At 42.3% G+C, this 19,446-nt stretch overlaps 6 non-coding genes across 6 annotated transcripts; 3 read left to right on the forward strand and 3 right to left on the reverse strand.

Moving 5' to 3' along the window:
* Positions 1–1,054: 1,054 nt before the first annotated feature.
* On the reverse strand, positions 1,055–1,128 carry trnat-ugu (transfer RNA threonine (anticodon UGU)). Its single transcript has one exon. It is a non-coding gene; the product is annotated as a tRNA-Thr (tRNA).
* Positions 1,129–1,634: 506 nt separating this feature from the next.
* trnat-cgu (transfer RNA threonine (anticodon CGU)) lies at positions 1,635–1,708 on the reverse strand. Its single transcript has one exon. It is a non-coding gene; the product is annotated as a tRNA-Thr (tRNA).
* A 723-nt stretch (positions 1,709–2,431) lies between these two features.
* Positions 2,432–2,505, reverse strand: trnat-agu (transfer RNA threonine (anticodon AGU)). The gene has a single exon. It is a non-coding gene; the product is annotated as a tRNA-Thr (tRNA).
* Positions 2,506–14,654: 12,149 nt separating this feature from the next.
* On the forward strand, positions 14,655–14,727 carry trnak-uuu (transfer RNA lysine (anticodon UUU)). The gene has a single exon. It is a non-coding gene; the product is annotated as a tRNA-Lys (tRNA).
* A 126-nt stretch (positions 14,728–14,853) lies between these two features.
* On the forward strand, positions 14,854–14,935 carry trnas-aga (transfer RNA serine (anticodon AGA)). The gene has a single exon. It is a non-coding gene; the product is annotated as a tRNA-Ser (tRNA).
* Positions 14,936–15,116: 181 nt separating this feature from the next.
* On the forward strand, positions 15,117–15,188 carry trnah-gug (transfer RNA histidin (anticodon GUG)). Its single transcript has one exon. It is a non-coding gene; the product is annotated as a tRNA-His (tRNA).
* The last annotated feature ends 4,258 nt before the right edge of the window (positions 15,189–19,446 follow it).

Genomic DNA, 19,446 nt, shown 5'->3' on the forward strand with positions numbered 1-19,446 from the left:
AGGTGGGTATTACTCTCAAGCCCTCTAGCTTGTCCAGAATGTCCGTGTCCTCTAGGTAAGCGGGCAAATGCATAAAGGAGACCATATACTCCCTGTCCTGTAGCTTTTTAATTTCACACATTTTTCCTTTGATTTGTAGTCTGTTTACAAGTTCATCACAAATATCTTCTTTGTCTAAAGTTACCTCATATAGTCCATGTTGTTTTGGTCTTACAACTAGGATTTTTCCTACTCCCACCTGAAAAAGTTGGAAAACCCCAGGTTTAAGCAAATGTCAGTCCTTTATAATATAAACAACCTTTATAAAGCCTTCATTTGCAACCGAGAGACTTTAACATCTGAAAAGGTTGAACGACTACTCTTAGAAGCCACAGAATAGGCACTGCTGGGATTCGAACCCAGGATCTTTGAAATTAGAGGGTTATTTCCAAAACCTGAAAGGTGTGCAGGCTTCTGTTCAGGGACATGGGAATATCTCAAACCATTTCATTTTGGATCGAAACTCTCAGTTACGATACATCTAAACGCCGTTTCAGCTAGGAGAAATGGAAAGCATGTTTTTTTTCTTTTGCTAGGTAGGTGGCCAACAATAGGTAGTTGCAGATTTTGGCCTGAGCCATTGGATTTCAACCCATTCTTGTTATCTCCCTTATTTAAATAGGTGACTTAAGCTAATTAGTAGAGTACTCTATGATCTGAGTTGGGTGTGTGCAATAAGCGAAATAAGCAGAGCGTGAAGGGGATGCTTCAGAAGTAGTTTGTGGATCCAAGGGTTTAAGCGTATGCTTGTCCAACACAAAGACATCTGAGCAAAAGAGGGTATGCACGACTCTGGTGGGACTCGAACCCACAACCTTTGAATACCTCCATTCACAACCTAGAAGTCCAATGCTATCCATTGCGCCACAGAGCCACAAAAAGCCAAGCTTGAAGATGCTATTGCATGCACATCCCTTCTTAGATTTCCACTTTTTGTGCAGATACACACTGTTCAGCATCCAAAGATTTACGTATGTAAAAAGGGTAGATGAGCGGTGCCCACATCCCACGGCACAGGCACTGCTGGGATTCAAACCCAGAATCTCCTGTTTACAAGACAGGCGCTTTGACCAACTAAGCCACAGCGCCACTTGCTAAACCTTCTGCGATGTGTTGGAATAAAAAGTAAAAAAAAAAAAAAAAAAGAGGTTGCAGGTCAGGAAAATAGCGGATTACATCATGAAAGAGGTTAGGGGATTATTTCCAAAACCCGAGATATCCTAGGGAATATCTGAAACTCTCAATACTTGTGTCTGAAATGTTTTTGGAACCTCCAGTTACAATCCATCTAAACTCTGTCTCGGCTTGAAGAAATGGAAAGCCATTTTTCCTATGCTTTCAGCTGATCTGAAAGACAAAATCCAGAAAGATTTTAATTAATTAACTCAAAAACACAACCAGGGATTTTCTCCATTCGCATCCTAGAAGTCCAAAGCTCCATCAATTGCACCACAGAGCCATAAAATGACCCACTTCAAGGAAGTATTGCATGCGCAGCGCTTCTTCGTTTTTCCAATTTTGTGCAGGTACACACTGTTCGGCATGCAAAGACTTTCTAATGTGAAAAGTTTAAGCACTCCCACATCCTGTGGCATAGGCACTGCTGGGATTTGAACCCAGGATCTCCTGTTTACGAGACAGGCTCTTTGACCAGCTAAGCCAAAGCGCCAGTTACGAAAGTGTGGTGAAATTTGTCGGTAAAACAAGTCTAAAAGAGGTAGCACATGAGGAAAAAAGCTGATTACGTTATGAAAGAGGTCCCTTAGAGGATTGTTTCCAAAACATGATGGCCTTTCAGGCCTCAAGGGAATGTCTGAACTCATTTCATTTTGGCTCTACACTCTCGACACTCATGCCTAAAATGTTTCCTGAGCTTTCTGCTGATATGAAAGGCCAAAATCCAGAAAGATATCCATGTATTATTCTTCATATATGTAAAGACAAATATATGTTTGTACATATATCCATATGCCTGACTTTATCAATAGGTAGTAGCAGATTTCGGCCCTAAGCCAGGGGCTTGCAAACCATTCTTGAAGCGCATCTGCACCACATATATGTTTTATTATCTCTCTCTCATTTAAAACAGGTGAATCAAATAATTGACTGATTAGTAACGTACTCAATGATCTGACTTGGGTGTGCCCAATAAGGAAAACAAGAAAAATGTGCTGCGTCGGCTCCTGAAAAAGTTGGAAAACCCCAGGTTTAAGCAAATGTCAGTCTGGCAAAGACGTCTATGCAAAGGGACACCATTCGTGACTCAGGTGGGACCCAAAAACCAACAACCTTTATAAAGCCTTCATTTGCAACCGAGAGGACCAGATTGTCTTTCCTGCCGAGACTTTTACATCTGAAAAGGTTGAACGACTACTCTTAGAAGCCACAGATTAGGCACTGCTGGGATTCGAACCCAGGATCTCCTGTTTACTAGACAGGCGCTTTGACCAACTAAGCCACAGCGCCAGGTGCTGTCCCTGATTCGATGCTTTTGTATTCAAAGTCTAAAAGAGGTAGCATGTCAGGAGAATAGCTGATTACATCATGAATATGTCCCTTTGAAGTTAGAGGGTTATTTCCAAAACCTGAAAGGTGTGCAGGCTTCTGTTCAGGGACATGGGAATATCTCAAACCATTTCATTTTGGATCGAAACTCTCAGTTATGATACATCTAAACGCTGTTTCAGCTAGGAGAAATGGAAAGCATGTTTTTTTTTTCTCTTTTGCTAGGTAGGTGGCCAACAATAGGTAGTTGCATATTTTGGCCTGAGCCATTGGATTTCAACCCATTCTAGTTATCTCCCTTATTTAAATAGGTGACTTAAGCTAAATAGTAGAGTACTCTATGATCTGAGTTGGGTGTGTTGTGATGGATTCTCACGATTAATACCATTCCTAATTATACAATATCCCATCCCTGATATTAATATAATCTCGCGGTAACTAAAGAGCCTATCCTTTAGTCGTGTCCTCAAGAGTTAGGCGATCAGTCTATATAAATTCGTATTCTATTATTGAAATAATAGATTTCCCCTTTATATAATAAGTCTCCCTTTCGCGGTGCTCTTCAACCTTGTTTACATCATAACAATTAGTCATATGTAACCGTTTCCCAAAGCCAAGGGTTAATAACCACATTCCGGAGGAGCCGACACCAAATGCACCAATCAGGCAAGACAGCAGGTAATGTAAAAACTCTTCTTTTTATTTATTAATTAATAACACTTAAAACAGCAACGGAATGACTTTGGGTTCCTTTTCTTCACTCCCGGATGTCCCAGCTCGTAGAATCGCAGCAGATCGAGCGCAACAGTCAGCAGATTCACTTCAGAAGGATGGTTCCCAGGATCTTTCAGTTTATAGAACGACAGCAGATTGAACGCAGCAGTCAGCAGACTCACTTCAGAAGGATGATTCACAGGATCTCTCCGTTCACAGAACGACAGCAGATGGAACACAGCAGATTGAACACAAAATAAATTATCCCATGAACTCAACTGCGGCTCTTCTCACCAGCACACCAGGCCTACTCCTTTCTCCAATGTAACGTCGGATGGTTGGGAACCTGGACACAACTTCACAATCGACAGATCAGATTTAACTCTTGATGTCCCACTGGTTAGGCTTCCCCGAACAAAGATGATAGAGTGAGGGTAATGATTTGGTCTCCCACACTCGTGCATGCATTAATACTATAACTCTTTACACGTGCTCACTTCACACTTTCAGACACTGCAATGCCACATCACCTCTCGTGAACAACAGGCCTTCACTCCATCTTTGCAGGGTCAGACAATCCACAGATGGCTTTTCACATGGGGGTATCAGGTTTCAAGAACGATCCTATAAAGCCCAGTTTCTTCTTTGGATCTCTGAGACTCACAATGAGAGAAACAACACACACTGCCAGCGCAAGTCAGTATTCAAAATGTTCTTGGTAAATCTTCATCACATCACCCTTTCGTACGTTGATGTACGCTTAACTTCCCTTAACTGTGCCCTTAACTTCTCTCCTTTATAACAGCATAGATCTTCAGCGCGGCCCTTAATCACTCTGTCCTCTCAGTCGCATCAGTTGCACTTCCGACTCTTCTGCCATGTCCAGCACTGTCACAAGTGCCATGACAAGGAGGACACCATCGCCTGCCTGCAGTCCCAGGATGTTCATTCAGACTGTCTCTCCTCTGTCTCTTCCTCCCTCTCCTGTGTCCACAACCACATCTTCGATACCATCGGTAGCTGCTAGAGCTGTGAGAAACTCTTAAATTAAGTGGTTTTCTTCACAATGACACTTAACTTCAAATAATCATCCTTCATTATTTGCCTTTTTTATTTATAAAGGAAGTGTCCGCTGCTGCCGCCTCCTCCTCTGGTACCTCCTCTGCTCCTCCTGCCACTGCACCCTCTGGTCCATCACCTGCCACCACCAGCTCAGCCGTCATTCCAACTCCCACCTCTCTCCAGGCCACTGATGGACCTGCTGGACCTTCAGGACCTGCATCTGTTGCACTTGAGCAACGACTGGTAATTATGCCTGTCACATTTTATTTTTATCACACCGTGTACTGATCATTTAGTAGACTTTTATTGTATTGCAATATTTATTATTATTGTTGTGTAATAATAATAATCATTATTATAATAATAATTAGAAAATGTATTTGTAAATCACTTTTAAAAAACTTTTTCAAATCACAAAAAATACACAATGCAATCATGAAATAGACAGAGATTTAAGACAATGAATAGAAATCTGAAGAATACATAAATGAATAAAAGCATAATGCTCTAATTAAAAATTCATTTTTATAATAATGTGTTTTAAAAAGAGTATTCAATTTTCCAGATTGTGCATGCTTGTACCGGCTCTGCTGCTGCTAGTCCCTCCTCTTCACTGCCATCACCCGTCACCCCTGCAGCCCCACAACAACTGGCAAGTCTTTTGTAACATGTTGTATCAGTGGTGTTATTGTCTTGCTTATAATTGAATTATTTTGATATTTGTTTAATTATTTTTTATTTTATTTATTATTATTACATTTAACAGGTTTCAAATGAGGACACCACTGCACCCTCTGTCCCCACCAGCCTAGCCTCTGCTCCTCCTTACTTCCCCATCGTCCCAGCCTCTCTTCCCACTGCTACAACTACAAGTCCCTCTGGGACACCTGCCATGACTCCAGCAGCACCACAGCAAGAGCTGGTAGGTCTTTTGTGACATGTTAACAGTGTGAAAGATGTGCTATTTTTCTGCCTGTGATATTGTTGTTATTTTATTTTTATATATTCATAAATTTACCAGGCTGTGGATGAGCGCAGTATCCCAGGGATGGACAGAGTGGACAGCCTGGCAGAGTACTTGGTGGGACTGAGGAATGAAACTGGACAAACACTTAACTCCCAGCAGGCCAGTACCATCAAAGCTCTGTGGCAGAACCTTCTACCGTATGACCAGCAGCGTGTAGCGTACCCTCCACGGTACAAGTCGCGCCTGACAACAGGACGCTTCAGGTGCTCTAAAAAGAAACCTGAATTTACGCCAGGTGTGGAGAGCATGACACGTTGCGTCCTAGGATCGACAGGATCCCCTACCCAGTGGCCAGACTGTTGTCGTCTGGTAGAGTGCATTTTTGTAAAACTCTGTGACATCTTTAAATGTCCAAAAAAAACAGGGTACATATGCACTGACTAGATGGACTCTAATTCTCAGAGACTATAGCAAGATCAGACAGCAAGTCCTGGGTAATGGTGCAGTCATGCAGAGCTCTACTCTGCAGTTGTTTGATGTTAATCAAACAACTCTAATTCAATGGCACAACAAGCGACTGAAGAGGCAGGAATGTAGTATTCTGCTGCAAGGGGTCAACTTGCCTGCCTCCATTCCTGTTGCTCCCGTACCTCTCCCACCAGTACAGGTATGCCCCACTGCTGCACCACCACAGCCTGCCCCTCAACATCAGTACCACTTGCCTCAAAGTACAGCAGGACAAGTCTATTCAGTTCAATTTTAATCCCACATAACACACTGTATATTACAGTTTTTTGTGTGAGCCTTGTAAGGAGTGTTGATTTTGTTTTTTGTATATTTTTTACCAGTTGATCAGAATCTTCTACCTTTATTGCTTGCTTTATTTATTTATTTAATATTTGTATTTTATATTTAATTATTCAATTCATTTGTATATGTGCCATGCTTACTGTGTGTGTGAGAGAGAAAGAGATAATTAAGATGTATATTTTGTAATAAATTTTTTATATATTTAAACAGCAAGGCCTTTATTTATTGCCAACATTCACTCAGAGAAGACAATTACATTGTTGCAGTACTTTCAATTCTAATTTCTTTCATGTTTAAATTTGATTGTATTAATGAATTGGGTATTTTTTCTCAAGCAAATATGTAAAATACATACATACAAACAACACATATGAATATAGTTATAACTTTTTATACATTTAAGTCGAAACATATGGTAATATTTCAGTTAGGGTTTTTGGTTAGAGATATTTCTATCTTTGTGTGTTTACTGCAATTATAATTTATCATCAGACATTTTTATCGTGTGTATATATATATATATATATCTTTAAAAAAAAAATTATTATAAAAGTGTCTCTTTCATTAATCATTTTGTGAGCCTGAGTCAAAACATTATTATAATAATTACTATTATTATTATTATTATTATAGGCCTATATATTATTATTATTATAGACCTATATATCTAATGTTTATAGTACATTTCAAGGAACTCCATATTCATATGGGTAATAAATAAATATAAACATGTATCCATACAATGAGAAAAACAGTAATAAAATAAACATATGAAACCATTTGAAATTCCAGTGAAATATCACTATAATATAGAAAAGAGTAATTTAAAAAAAGATAATAAAGATTTCTTATATTCAATGGTGAACTAATAAAATAAATAATACATTTCAAGAAACCACATATTCATATAATAAATACATTTTAACAATTATCCATACATGTAAAAAAATACGTTTTTATAAAATAAGTGTTAAGGCATAAAAGCACATTAAATTTATACATATGTGTTCATTCATTAAGAAAAGATATTGGGTGATTTCAACCTTGTCCGAGGTGGGACTCGAACCGACGTCGTACACGTCAGTGATTTGCCCATGAAATATATAAAAAGGCAATTTTCTATCAAATATGAATACCAATCTACCAAAAAATCACACAGAAGTGTGAAAGGTGGGTTGATCTTTTCCCTTTCCTTTCCTTTTCCTATTTTTTTCCTTCTCTTTTCTCTCTTTTTCCTTCTTCCTCTTCTTCCCCTTCTTTTTCCTTCTCCCCTTCCTCAAACAGACTATTGTTCCCCAGCTTTAGCTCAGTCGGTAGAGCATCAGACTTTTAATCTGAGGGTCCAGGGTTCAAGTCCCTGTTCGGGCGATCGAGCCTCTTTTTTTTGAGGAGCGCAACGTTTTGCTGTTGAGTTCGTGCACTAAACCTGCACTGGCCTCGGGCAGCGACGCTGCAAGGCACCAAGTGAAATGACAAGCCCCCTTCAGCCAGCTTGTAGTCGTGGCCGAGTGGTTAAGGCGATTGACTAGAAATCCATTGGGGTATCCCCGCGCAGGTTCGAATCCTGCTGACTACGTTTGACAGCATGCGCCTGCTTAAGGTTTAAACCTTGCTAAAACTTTAGGAAAAGAAAAAAAGTCACTGTGACAATATTACCCTTGAAAAGAGTTATGTTGGCAAGGAATAGTTTTGTCTGCAAGCTAAAGATGACAAGGGCCCTTTTGTACTCAGCCACACGTCAGGGAGACCGGTAGCTCGCCGTGATCTTATAGTGGTTAGTACTCTGCGTTGTGGCCGCAGCAACCCCGGTTCGAATCCGGGTCACGGCAAGTTGTTCTGGGTGCCTTTGAAATTGAGCTCCATGTTACCACCTCTCCTCACCCCGTCCGTCAGACCACTTTTTTTTGTTGTTGCACGGTGCGTCCTTGACGTGCTCTGGATGTTTGAGTGAATTGCCACTGGGACTTTCTTTGAGAGCACGAGCTCTCAGGTTTGAACCCTCAGAGAAAAGACTGAAAACCAAACGCTCCCATTTAGTTTGGAAGAATCTTGCTTCAGAGAGAATATGGTGCTGGTATACTTTCTAATCGCTAGGTGTCAGTACACTCGCTGGCTGTTACCTAGAGTGCAGTGGACTTGCTATTTGCTCCAAACAACTGCGCCTTTGAAGCAAGTTTACAATAACGAAAAGAGCGCGGCAAGTCCACAGCATTAAAGCATGTAAAGATGCTTTCCAGACAAGAAGCAGTGAGATGTTGTTCTTTTTCCTAGCATTATCGTCGGTTGATTATTATTAGCCGTCTAATAGGCTGCATTCCCACTAATGCGCAAGTATATTTTGACATAGCAGACGTTTGGACGGCCGTTCTTAATCGTCGAAGAATTGAATGCGATGCATGGGAGAATCTTTTTTTTTTCTTTTTTAGCCGATACGATTCATTTTGATGTGGGTTCCCACGCAACACGCACACATCTCGGGCAAGAGCCCGGATAGCGGTGCCTGGGGACCGTTCGTCTGTCTAATTTCGACAAATCACGTCTCTGCATGTCCATCTTTTCCATTTTTATGACAGCCAATCAGATCTCAGCATTTCCATTTTCTAAATTTTAAGACAGCCAATCACCGTGGCCCGTCCATCTTTACAATTTTAAGACAGCCAATGACCGTGGCCCTTTCCATCATTGCCGGAGCATGCGCAGTAAGTCTACCTCCTATCGCTCACAGCCAATCAATAATATTTGTGAGTTATTTTTGGAAAAGCCGCGTGAAGTCTGTATTTGAATTTAGCGACTTGGGAATTTAATCCACCGAGGTAAGATTCCTCTATTTAATTAACTAGCTTTAATTCATATGTTTTTTTTTTTTAAATAAACTTTTACATTGTTTTAGGTAAGACGTTGACGGTGACACCGAGGTAAGATTTCTCTATTTAATTAACGTTAACTATCTTTAATTAATAGTTTTTTTCTTAAATAAACTGTTACATTGTGTTAGGTAAGACGTCAACGTTGTTGCTTTGTTTAGTCTGCTAACGTTAACTAACTTAGCTAAGAATGAATGAATGAATGAATGGAGTAACGTTAAGTTAGCTGAAACGTATTTTCGACAGAGAGAAACGACAGTTATAATTGGTATAACATTGGTATAACACCCACAATGATTTAATTTGAATGAATGAATGAGTTTTGTGTTGTATTCAGGTGTTGCACCTGTTATAACAGGAGACTTTGTGTTTACCAACTGATAATAATCATAATATGATTGTACTAAATTACTTTTATATCTGCTACTACTATGTATTAATATAGTATACACTGAGGTTGTCAGGATTCAGGCTCGGAGACAGAGGTAAGTGATAAACATAAATGTATCTTTATTTAACTCAAAGGTAAGTATGCAGGGTTTCGGGAGTTCAACGGTGATCTCGAAGAGGATATATGTGGCAGGAATGCATCCAGGTGAGTGAATCCTCTTCTTAAGGAATAACGTGGCGGGTAACACAGATCAGTAACTTGAGTTTTTCTCTCTTTTCAGATCGTTCGTGGATAGGCGTGATTCAGGAAGGATTCCAGGTGAGTAGATCCTTTGAAGTGCACTTGACAATGAGCTCACCAGTTCAGTGATACTTTCACTTTCTCTTGCAGCTCATCCAGTGGGAAACGGGACTCGTGGCGGATTCCAGGAAACGGAGAACATGAGTCATGGAGCGGATCCTGGGAACATCAGAACAAGGACAACAAGGTTAGTTTCTTTCAGGTAAGTATACTTTACGTCCGTTGCTGAAGGATGGCTCAGAGTGAGACAAGTGGTGACTGGTAAGGGTCGTTCCTGTTGGAGGCTTGACAATGACTGGGAGTGAATCGGGTGCTTTTGTGCTGGCTGGGAAGTGAGTGCTGAGTGGAAACAGGTGCAGGTGATCAGTAATCTGGGGACAGTGATCTTTGCGTGGTGACATGTGAGGGATCTGATTGGCTCCTGACAGTACCCCCCCCTCCAGAGTCCGCGTCAGCGGACCTTGGACCTCGACGTCGTGGGGGTCTGCCTCTGGGTCGTGGTGCAGGTTTCTCGGGATGCTGAGCATGGAATTCTAGGAGCAGACTGGGATCAAGAACATCATTACGAGGTACCCAACTTCTCTCTTCTGGCCCATATCCCTCCCAATCAATGAGGTATTCTAACTGACCTCCCCGACGTCGAGAGTCCAAGATCTCCTTGATGAGGTAGATGGGCTCGGGTTCAACGGGTGGTATCGGGGGGTTTTCTTCGGGTTCGACCTCGTTGACTGACTGGGGAATCTGTGGATGATGGGGTTTCAGAAGTGAGACGTGAAACGTGGGATGGATACGGTATTCTGGGGGCAACCGGAGCTGGTAAGTGACTGGGTTGACTTGCTTGACAATTGGAAAGGGTCCGATGTACTTGGGATTTAATTTCTTACATGACTGGCGCAGCTTGATATCTCGAGTGAAAAGCCAGACTAGTTGCTCAGGTTGGTATTCTGGCGTGGATCTTCGGCGGGTGTCAGCGAACTGCTGTTGTCTATTCACAGCTTGTCGGATGTGCTGATGAGTTTGGTTCCAGACCTGTTCGCTCTCCTCAAACCATTTGTTAACCGCGGGCACTTCTGAAGGTTCACCGGACCATGGGAATAACGGAGGTTGGTAACCAAGGATACATTGGAATGGAGTCAATTGAGTGGATGCTTGTCGGAGGGAATTCTGTGCATATTCTGCCCAGATGAGGTACCTACTCCAGATGTTCTGGTTGGAGTGGCAGAATGTGCGCAAGAACCGACCTAGATCCTGGATCTTTCTCTCGGTTTGTCCATTGGTTTGTGGATGATACCCGGAAGACAGACTCACTGTCACATTCATGAGAGTGAAAAATGATCGCCAGACTCGGGAAATGAACTGTGGCCCTCGATCGGAGACAATGTCCTCTGGCAGACCGAAATTTCGAAAGACATGTTCCATGAGAAGCTCAGCAGTATCAAAGGCGGTTGGAAGTCCCTTTAATGGAATGAACTTGCATTATTTCGCGAAACGATCGATGGCTACTAGGATGCAAGTATTTCCGTCAGAAATCGGAAGGTCAGTAACAAAGTCCACTCCGATGTGGGACCAAGGTCTATTTGGAATAGGCAAGGGGACCAGTTTCCCCACTGGCAGATTTCTTGGGACCTTGGAGATGGCACATGGGATGCAACCTTGAATGAACTGAGTGATATCTTGGCGCATGTGAGCCCACCAATACTTCTCCTGAAGTGTGGCTAAGGTCTTGGTTATACCTGGGTGTCCAGTGGCCACTGAAGAATGAGCTGAGGAAATCAAGGCGTTGCGAAATTCTTCAGGGACATGAATCCTCCCGGGAGGACATCCGGGAACTCTGGGTTGCTGATGAGCCAATTCTTGAAGCTGTTCGTTTATTTCCCACTGGATAGGATTTACGAATAACCTCTCGGATAGAATGGTCTCAGGTTGATCAACAGGGCTCTCAGGGGCATGGATATATTTCTTCATGGATTCTTGCTCTGGAATGGACAAGGAGTAAATCCGACCCTTGGGGAGACGTGCATCAGGGATCAGGTCTATAGCACAATCCCATGGTCGATGAGGGGGTAACTTGGAAGCAGTGACAGGATTGAAGACGTCAGAGAACTTAGAATAACAGGCTGGGATATTAGTTGACAAGTTTTCTGTGGGACTCTCTATGGACGTGGAGTTAACTTTGAGCACTTGGGTCCTTGGGTTACTGGATGAACGGGATACTGGATCGTTGATCTCTGGACATTGACATCCCCATTGCAGGATTTTCCCAGACGTCCAATCAATGGTGGGTTGGTGATGGACGAGCCATGGCCGACCAAGGATGAGATCTGTTTGGCTGTTTATCAACACAAATGGTTCAAACCACTCTTGGTGCGTCTCTTCCACACACAATTGAATAGGACCAATCTGGGTAGTAACGTTCGTCTTGTTAATTAACTCACCCGTTACAGCGTAGATGGCGTAAGACTTGGGAGTGTTGATCTCTCGCAGACTGAGCCTCTTACAGAGTTCTCCAGAAATGAAGTTTCCCGCGGACCCTGAGTCGATGATAGCTGTTACAGAGATGTGTTTTTCTTGAATCTTTAATATCACAGGAATCCTGAGTGGTGCTGAGACAATGGGTTGATTAAAGACTGAGCTTACCATCATTTTCCCCGGTCGAATTGGGCAGTTAAGTCTGAAGTGACCCTTGGTACCACAGTACATACATAACTTCATCTCTCTTCGACGAACACGTTCAGCCTGAGAAATTTTTGAAGTGTCGACTTGCATCTCTTCAACTTGATTTTCTGGATTGAGATTCTTGGGATTCTGAAAAGACACAGGATGGTGATGAGACTGATCAGCGTAACAACTCAAAGATCGTTGATGGACTCGCTTGGCTTGCTGAATGAATTTCTCAATTCCTAAGCTGTCATCATAGATCGCCAGTTGGAGGCGCAAAGCTGGGTTTAAACCTCGACGGAAAACAGAAATCAGAGCTCTCTCATTCCATCCACTATTTGATGCAAGTGTGCGAAATTCCACAGAATACTCAGTCAATGACTTCTTTCCTTGACGTAATTGTAGGAGCTGTTCTCCAAATGAGGAATCATCCGCGGGTCGTCCGAAAACTTCCTTAAAATGTTTGACAAACTCTTGAACTGACGCAACCACTGTGGATTCCTGCATCCATAACACCTCTGCCCACCTCAGAGCTGCTCCAGAGAGTTGCTGAATGATAAATGCCACTTTCGATCTCTCATTGGGATAGAGCTGAACTTGCTGTTCCAGAGCTAGCGAACACTGGAGTAAAAATCCGTTGCAGTCCTCCGCCCGGCCAGAGAAGGGCGCTGGGCGCGACGGGGGAGTTGCAAAGCAGGTAATCGAAGAAGCGGCGCTCGCGGAAGTTCTCACTGGAGTAAACATGGGTTCTGTCGGAGGATCGGTGGTAGGTGTGGAGCTGGTAGCAACAGCGGGCTGTCCGGAATCCATCTCTCACCTCTTTCTGTTGTTAGGTCAAGCCTTCTGTCAGGATTCAGGCTCGGAGACAGAGGTAAGTGATAAACATAAATGTATCTTTATTTAACTCAAAGGTAAGTATGCAGGGTTTCGGGAATTCAACGGTGATCTTGAAGAGGATATATGTGGCAGGAATGCATCCAGGTGAGTGAATCCTCTTCTTAAGGAATAACGTGGCGGGTAACACAGATCAGTAACTTGAGTTCTTAATCGTCGAAGAATTGAATGCGATGCATGGGAGAATCTTTTTTTTTTCTTTCAGCCGATACGATTCATTTTGATGTGGGTTCCCACGCAACACGCACGCATCTCGGGCAAGAGCCCGGATAGCTCAGTCGGTAGAGCATCAGACTTTTAATCTGAGGGTCCAGTGTTCAAGTCCCTGTTCGGGCGATCGAGCCTCTTTTTTTTGAGGAGCGCAACGTTTTGCTGTTGAGTTCGTGCACTGCACCTGCACTGGCCTCGGGCAGCGACACTGCAAGGCACCAAGCGAAATGACAAGCCCCCTTCAACCAGCTTGTAGTCGTGGCCGAGTGGTTAAGGCGATGGACTAGAAATCCATTGGGGTATCCCCGCGCAGGTTCGAATCTTGCCTACTACGTTTGACAGCATGCGCCTGCTTTAGGTTGAAACCTTGCTAAAACTTTAGGAAAAGAAAAAAAGTCACTGTGACAATATTACCCTTGAAAAGAGTTATGTTGGCAAGGAATAGTTTTGTCTGCAAGCTAAAGATGACAAAGGCCCTTTTGTACTCAGCCACACGTCGGGGAGACCGGTAGCTCGCCGTGATCGTATAGTGGTTAGTACTCTGCGTTGTGGCCGCAGCAACCCAGGTTCGAATCCGGGTCACGGCAAGTTTTTCTGGGTGCCTTTGAAATTGAGCTCCACGTTACCACCTCTCCTCACCCCGTCCGTCAGACCACTTTTTTTTGTTGTTGCACGGTGCGTCCTTGACGTGCTCTGGATGTTTGAGTGAATTGCCACTGGGACTTTCTTTGAGAGCACGAGCTCTCAGGTTTGAACCCTCAGAGAAAAGACTGAAAACCAAACGCTCCCATTTAGTTTGGAAGAATCTTGCTTCAGAGAGAATATGGTACTGGTATACTTTCTAATCGCTAGGTGTCAGTACACTCGCTGGCAGTTACCTAGAGTGCAGTGGACTTGCTATTTGCTCCAAACAACTGCGCCTTTGAAGCAAGTTTACAATAACGAAAAGAGCGCGGCAAGTCCACAGCATTAAAGCATGTAAAGATGCTTTCCAGACAAGAAGCAGTGAGATGTTGCTCTTTTTCCTAGCATTATCGTCGGTTGATTATTATTAGCCGTCTAATAGGCTGCATTCCCACTAATGCGCAAGTATATTTTGACATAGCAGACGTTTGGACGGCCGTTCTTAATCGTCGAAGAATTGAATGCGATGCATGGGAGAATCTTTTTTTTTTCTTTCAGCCGATACGATTCATTTTGATGTGGGTTCCCACGCAACACGCACGCATCTCGGGCAAGAGCCCGGATAGCTCAGTCGGTAGAGCATCAGACTTTTAATCTGAGGGTCCAGGGTTCAAGTCCCTGTTCGGGCGATCGAGCCTCTTTTTTTTGAGGAGCGCTACGTTTTGCTGTTGAGTTCGTGCACTGCACCTGCACTGGCCTCGGGCAGCGACGCTGCAAGGCACCAAGTGAAATGACAAGCCCCCTTCAGCCAGCTTGTAGTCGTGGCCGAGTGGTTAAGGCGATGGACTAGAAATCCATTGGGGTATCCCCGCGCAGGTTCGAATCCTGCCGACTACGTTTGACAGCATGCGCCTGCTTTAGGTTGAAACCTTGCTAAAACTTTAGGAAAAGAAAAAAAGTCACTGTGACAATATTACCCTTGAAAAGAGTTATGTTGGCAAGGAATAGTTTTGTCTGCAAGCTAAAGATGACAAGGGCCCTTTTGTACTCAGCCACACGTCGGGGAGACCGGTAGCTCGCCGTGATCGTATAGTGGTTAGTACTCTGCGTTGTGGCCGCAGCAACCCCGGTTCGAATCCGGGTCACGGCAAGTTTTTCTGGGTGCCTTTGAAATTGAGCTCCACGTTACCACCTCTCCTCACCCCGTCCGTCAGACCACTTTTTTTTGTTGTTGCACGGTGCGTCCTTGACGTGCTCTGGATGTTTGAGTGAATTGCCACTGGGACCTTCTTTGAGAGCACGAGCTCTCAGGTTTGAACCCTCAGAGAAAAGACTGAAAACCAAACGCTCCCATTTAGTTTGGAAGAATCTTGCTTCAGAGAGAATATGGTGCTGGTATACTTTCTAATCACTAGGTGTCAGTACACTCGCTGGCTGTTACCTAGAGTGCAGTGGACTTGCTATTTGCTCCAAACAACTGCGCCTTTGAAGCAAGTTTACAATAACGAAAAGAGCGCGGCAAGTCCACAGCATTAAAGCATGTAAAGATGCTTTCCAGACAAGAAGCAGTGAGATGTTGTTCTTTTTCCTAGCATTATCGTCGGTTGATTATTATTAGCCGTCTAATAGGCTGCATTCCCACTAATGCGCAAGTATATTTTGACATAGCAGACGTTTGGACGGCCGTTCTTAATCGTCGAAGAATTGAATGCGATGCATGGGAGAATCTTTTTTTTTTCTTTCAGCCGATACGATTCATTTTGATGTGGGTTCCCACGCAACACGCACGCATCTCGGGCAAGAGCCGGGATGGCGGTACCTGACAGCCGTGCGTCTGTAAAATCTATCCAATACAATGACGAGCTCCATCTTTAAAAAACCAATTACGTTACGAGCTCCATTTTTGGCCGTCCAATGAAATGTCAAGGTCCATTTTTCATAGACCAATCACCGCACATAGTCCATTTTTGTCCATCTTTGAGTTTGAGCAGATTCCATCCAATCTCCGCTCATATTCTCTTTTTTGGCCGTCCAATGAAATGGCAATGTCCATTTTTCATACACCAATCACCGCACGTTGAGCATAAACGTCACCGCTGTTATTTATATTCCGCTCAGGTAACGTTATGTTATTTATAGTTATTGTATTTATTGTTAATGAACGTTTTCTGTATTTTAGGAATAGCAAGATTGCTCCGTAAAACGATCAGGTAAGTTAACGTTAACTGTAATTGTAAGTAATAGGGTATAATTGTCGCAGCTCAATTTGTAATGTAAATAGTTTTATTCGATTTTGTCTGACTTTGTGTAACTTCAGTCATCAAGCAAACCTTATTTTTTTTGTATAGGTAACGTTAGCTAACGTTACGTTAGCTATAGCTAACGTTATCATCGAGCTTGGCAATTGTACATTTTTGTCAGTAACGAAACTTATTTTGTTTTCTGACAGGATTAACTAGTAAAATAGCATATCTGATAGTGTTTGTTACTTTATAGGAAATGGATAAATCAATGTACAATAAATCTCATTGTACTAGTCTACTGTAACACTGGCATAAAATGTAACAAAATAAATTTGGATAATGTCTCTAACTGTTGGGTGTTTGTTTAACTTTTATACACTTGTGGTAAAAAATGACCAGTCATAAGTGAATGGATGAGAATACAATAAGTATATAAAATAAAATTCAGGCACATGTTCATTTTAACACATGGGCACAGTTGAAATAACACAATGTTTAATCTGAGTATTTGTTATAGTCAAAATAATCCATAACAGTTACATTATACGTTTTACTACAAAACAATTTGTATGAAGCCCAGGTCAATGAGGCATACAGGCCATAAATAGCAAATAGAAGTTCAAAATTTGTAATGTTTACAAAAACTCTATCACAAGATCTATCACAACATTAGGTGATGATATATACAGTATGCATTATTTTGGATTTATAAACTGCTATAATGTGGCGGTCATTTTGGACCAGGAAAAATGACCACGTAGTCAATTTTTGTCAATTTTTGAGCACAAACACCGCTTAAGTTATTTATATCCCGCTGTTATTTATATTCCGCTCAGGTATGTTATTTATAGTTATTTTATTTATTGTTAATGAAATGGCTTACGTTTTCTATTTTTTAGGAATAGTAAGATTGCCTCCGTAAAACATCTCTGTAATCCCTCATTTTGGGCCCTTGCCATGATGACTTAATGTAATTACACTATAACATGAATAAAACTGCGTATCTGTCATTACAGAAAATGTCCAAACAACAATCCAAAAGCCACAAGGCTATGGATGATACTGAGTGGGTCTCGCGCTTTAGGTCTTTTGCCTCCACTGGTGTCTGGCCATCAGATGCAGGTAACCGACCTGCTCCAAGGCAAAAGAAGTGGTACAGTCTGTATCAGAAGGTATGTAGAAAAAGTATCAAAAGGAATATATAAATATATATATATATATTAATTTTGAGTAGTAGACATATTATATTTTCAGTATGTACAGTATGAGCATAAAACAAGAACTTGTACAAATAAATATAAGTGGCATCTTTTGTTTTGTTTACAGATAGAGAAGTGCCCTCTGCAGCTGAGAGGACAGCTAACGCTTTTCTCCCAGCCACAGATGTGTTTGTGTGGATTTCATCCTCATAAGGTAGGCTAATTTGGGCTCTTTCAGTTTAACTACAGTTGATGCAGTGTGCACACAATATAAAGATGTGGTATTTCTTAACATTAATGTATTCTTGGACAATTTCTGTTGTTTCTATCTGGGTTGGTTTGGCAACAGGTCTGTTCCACAGCAGAGGAAATTGCTTAGTAGGTAAAAGAAGGTCATAAGGTTGAAACTAACTACATCACTAATAACTGAATAAAAAACCCACATCTAAATTTGTCACGTCATTTGCATGAAAGGGGTTCTTATACATTATTGTTTATACTATTAACATAGAATAGAACAGTAGTATTGTGCTTTCTTTAAATCACTGGTGATTTTGTCCATCATCTTTCTAAGTCTTTCATACTGTATTTCATACTGTATATATGCACTGTTTTATACATTTTTGTTATGCAGCAGCAAGTGCCTACAGCCTCATCTAGACCCACAAGCAGTGCAGACCAATCAACTAGTGGTCAATGTAGCTCCTTAATGGTAGGTAGATTTTATAGCTTTATGTGAGAGAGAATTCATAACGGAAATATTTTATATTCTTGTCATATTTCAGCTCCCAACCACTGCTCCAGTAGAACGTCCCACAGCTGACACTACACCCGCAAGTTTGGTGAAAAGGCCCAAGCTCACCCTTTCCTCGGTACATATGATGGCATGTGTTTTAAAATGGTTAACAGTTGTCATATTAATACTTCTCTCTTTAAAGTTTAATAAGTCCAGATTTGGTGGAAAGCATGTGGAGAGTGCAAAGCCAAATTTACATGTTGGACGGAAAGCTCATGTAAGTAATAAATAATTATTATTTCTTTGCTACAAAAAAAAATTCCAATGATACAATTTTTTTATACCTTGTATTTTTAGACTCATTCAACCACTGCTACAAATGCAGCTGCCCGTGTGTGTGAGGCTCCAGTGCTAGCAGGTGGTCCTCCTCAAACCATCTCTCCACCACAGCCTCCAAGTGCAGAATCATTTTTTCTTGCTCCTCCATTACCGCCTCCAAAACAACGGCATCGGCCAGTGGAGGGGCAGAGTTTAGGAGTGAATGTGGTAAAACATTGCACTTGTTACTATGTTTGGTTAGTATTTTTTTGTCTTTATTTGACCTGTCCTTTTCTGTCTACAGAGCGCATTCCAGCCTGAGCACTCTGCTGCAGTTCCTCTCCTGTGGCCTAAAACCATGCCCCAGGAGCATCACCAATGGGTCTCCACAGGATTGTTCAGAGTTGGTGCTCGTGGGAATTTGGAGCTCCAGGATCATCTCCAGTTGTGGTATTTCCCTCCACAGCCATCCCTTATTTACCACCAGGCACCAACATCAGCCAGATTTTTTGCCCATCCCTTACTGCTGTGGATGCCGTATAGGCTGTGGAAAGTCAGGCTGCTGTGCGCGGACCAAGCCTGTAAAAGCCCTCTGACTAGCGGAGGTCTTCACAGACGGGTGCGTCAGGTCCTTGACATTGACCGCTTTTACAACCTGGTCACAGAGACTCTGATTTGCTCCAAGTGCCGCCGCAGCTACCTGTCTTGGAATAGGGAAATACTTGAGCAGCTGGACATGGCCCATCGTTCTGAGTTTAGGGTCATTCTTACCCGCCGGTATGTTACATTATTGTGTGATTTTTGTCAGTTGCATATCCATGTATATTTAATTTATTTCTTATTACAGATATGCCTGTGACATCAGGGTGATACGCCTCCTACGGGAACGTGGTCTGGGGAATGGCCCTGTCC

Source organism: Rhinichthys klamathensis, unplaced genomic scaffold (genome assembly GCF_029890125.1).
Source record: "Rhinichthys klamathensis goyatoka isolate OS25496 unplaced genomic scaffold, OSU_Roscu_1.1 h1tg000313l_1, whole genome shotgun sequence".
Lineage (NCBI taxonomy): Eukaryota > Metazoa > Chordata > Actinopteri > Cypriniformes > Leuciscidae > Rhinichthys > Rhinichthys klamathensis.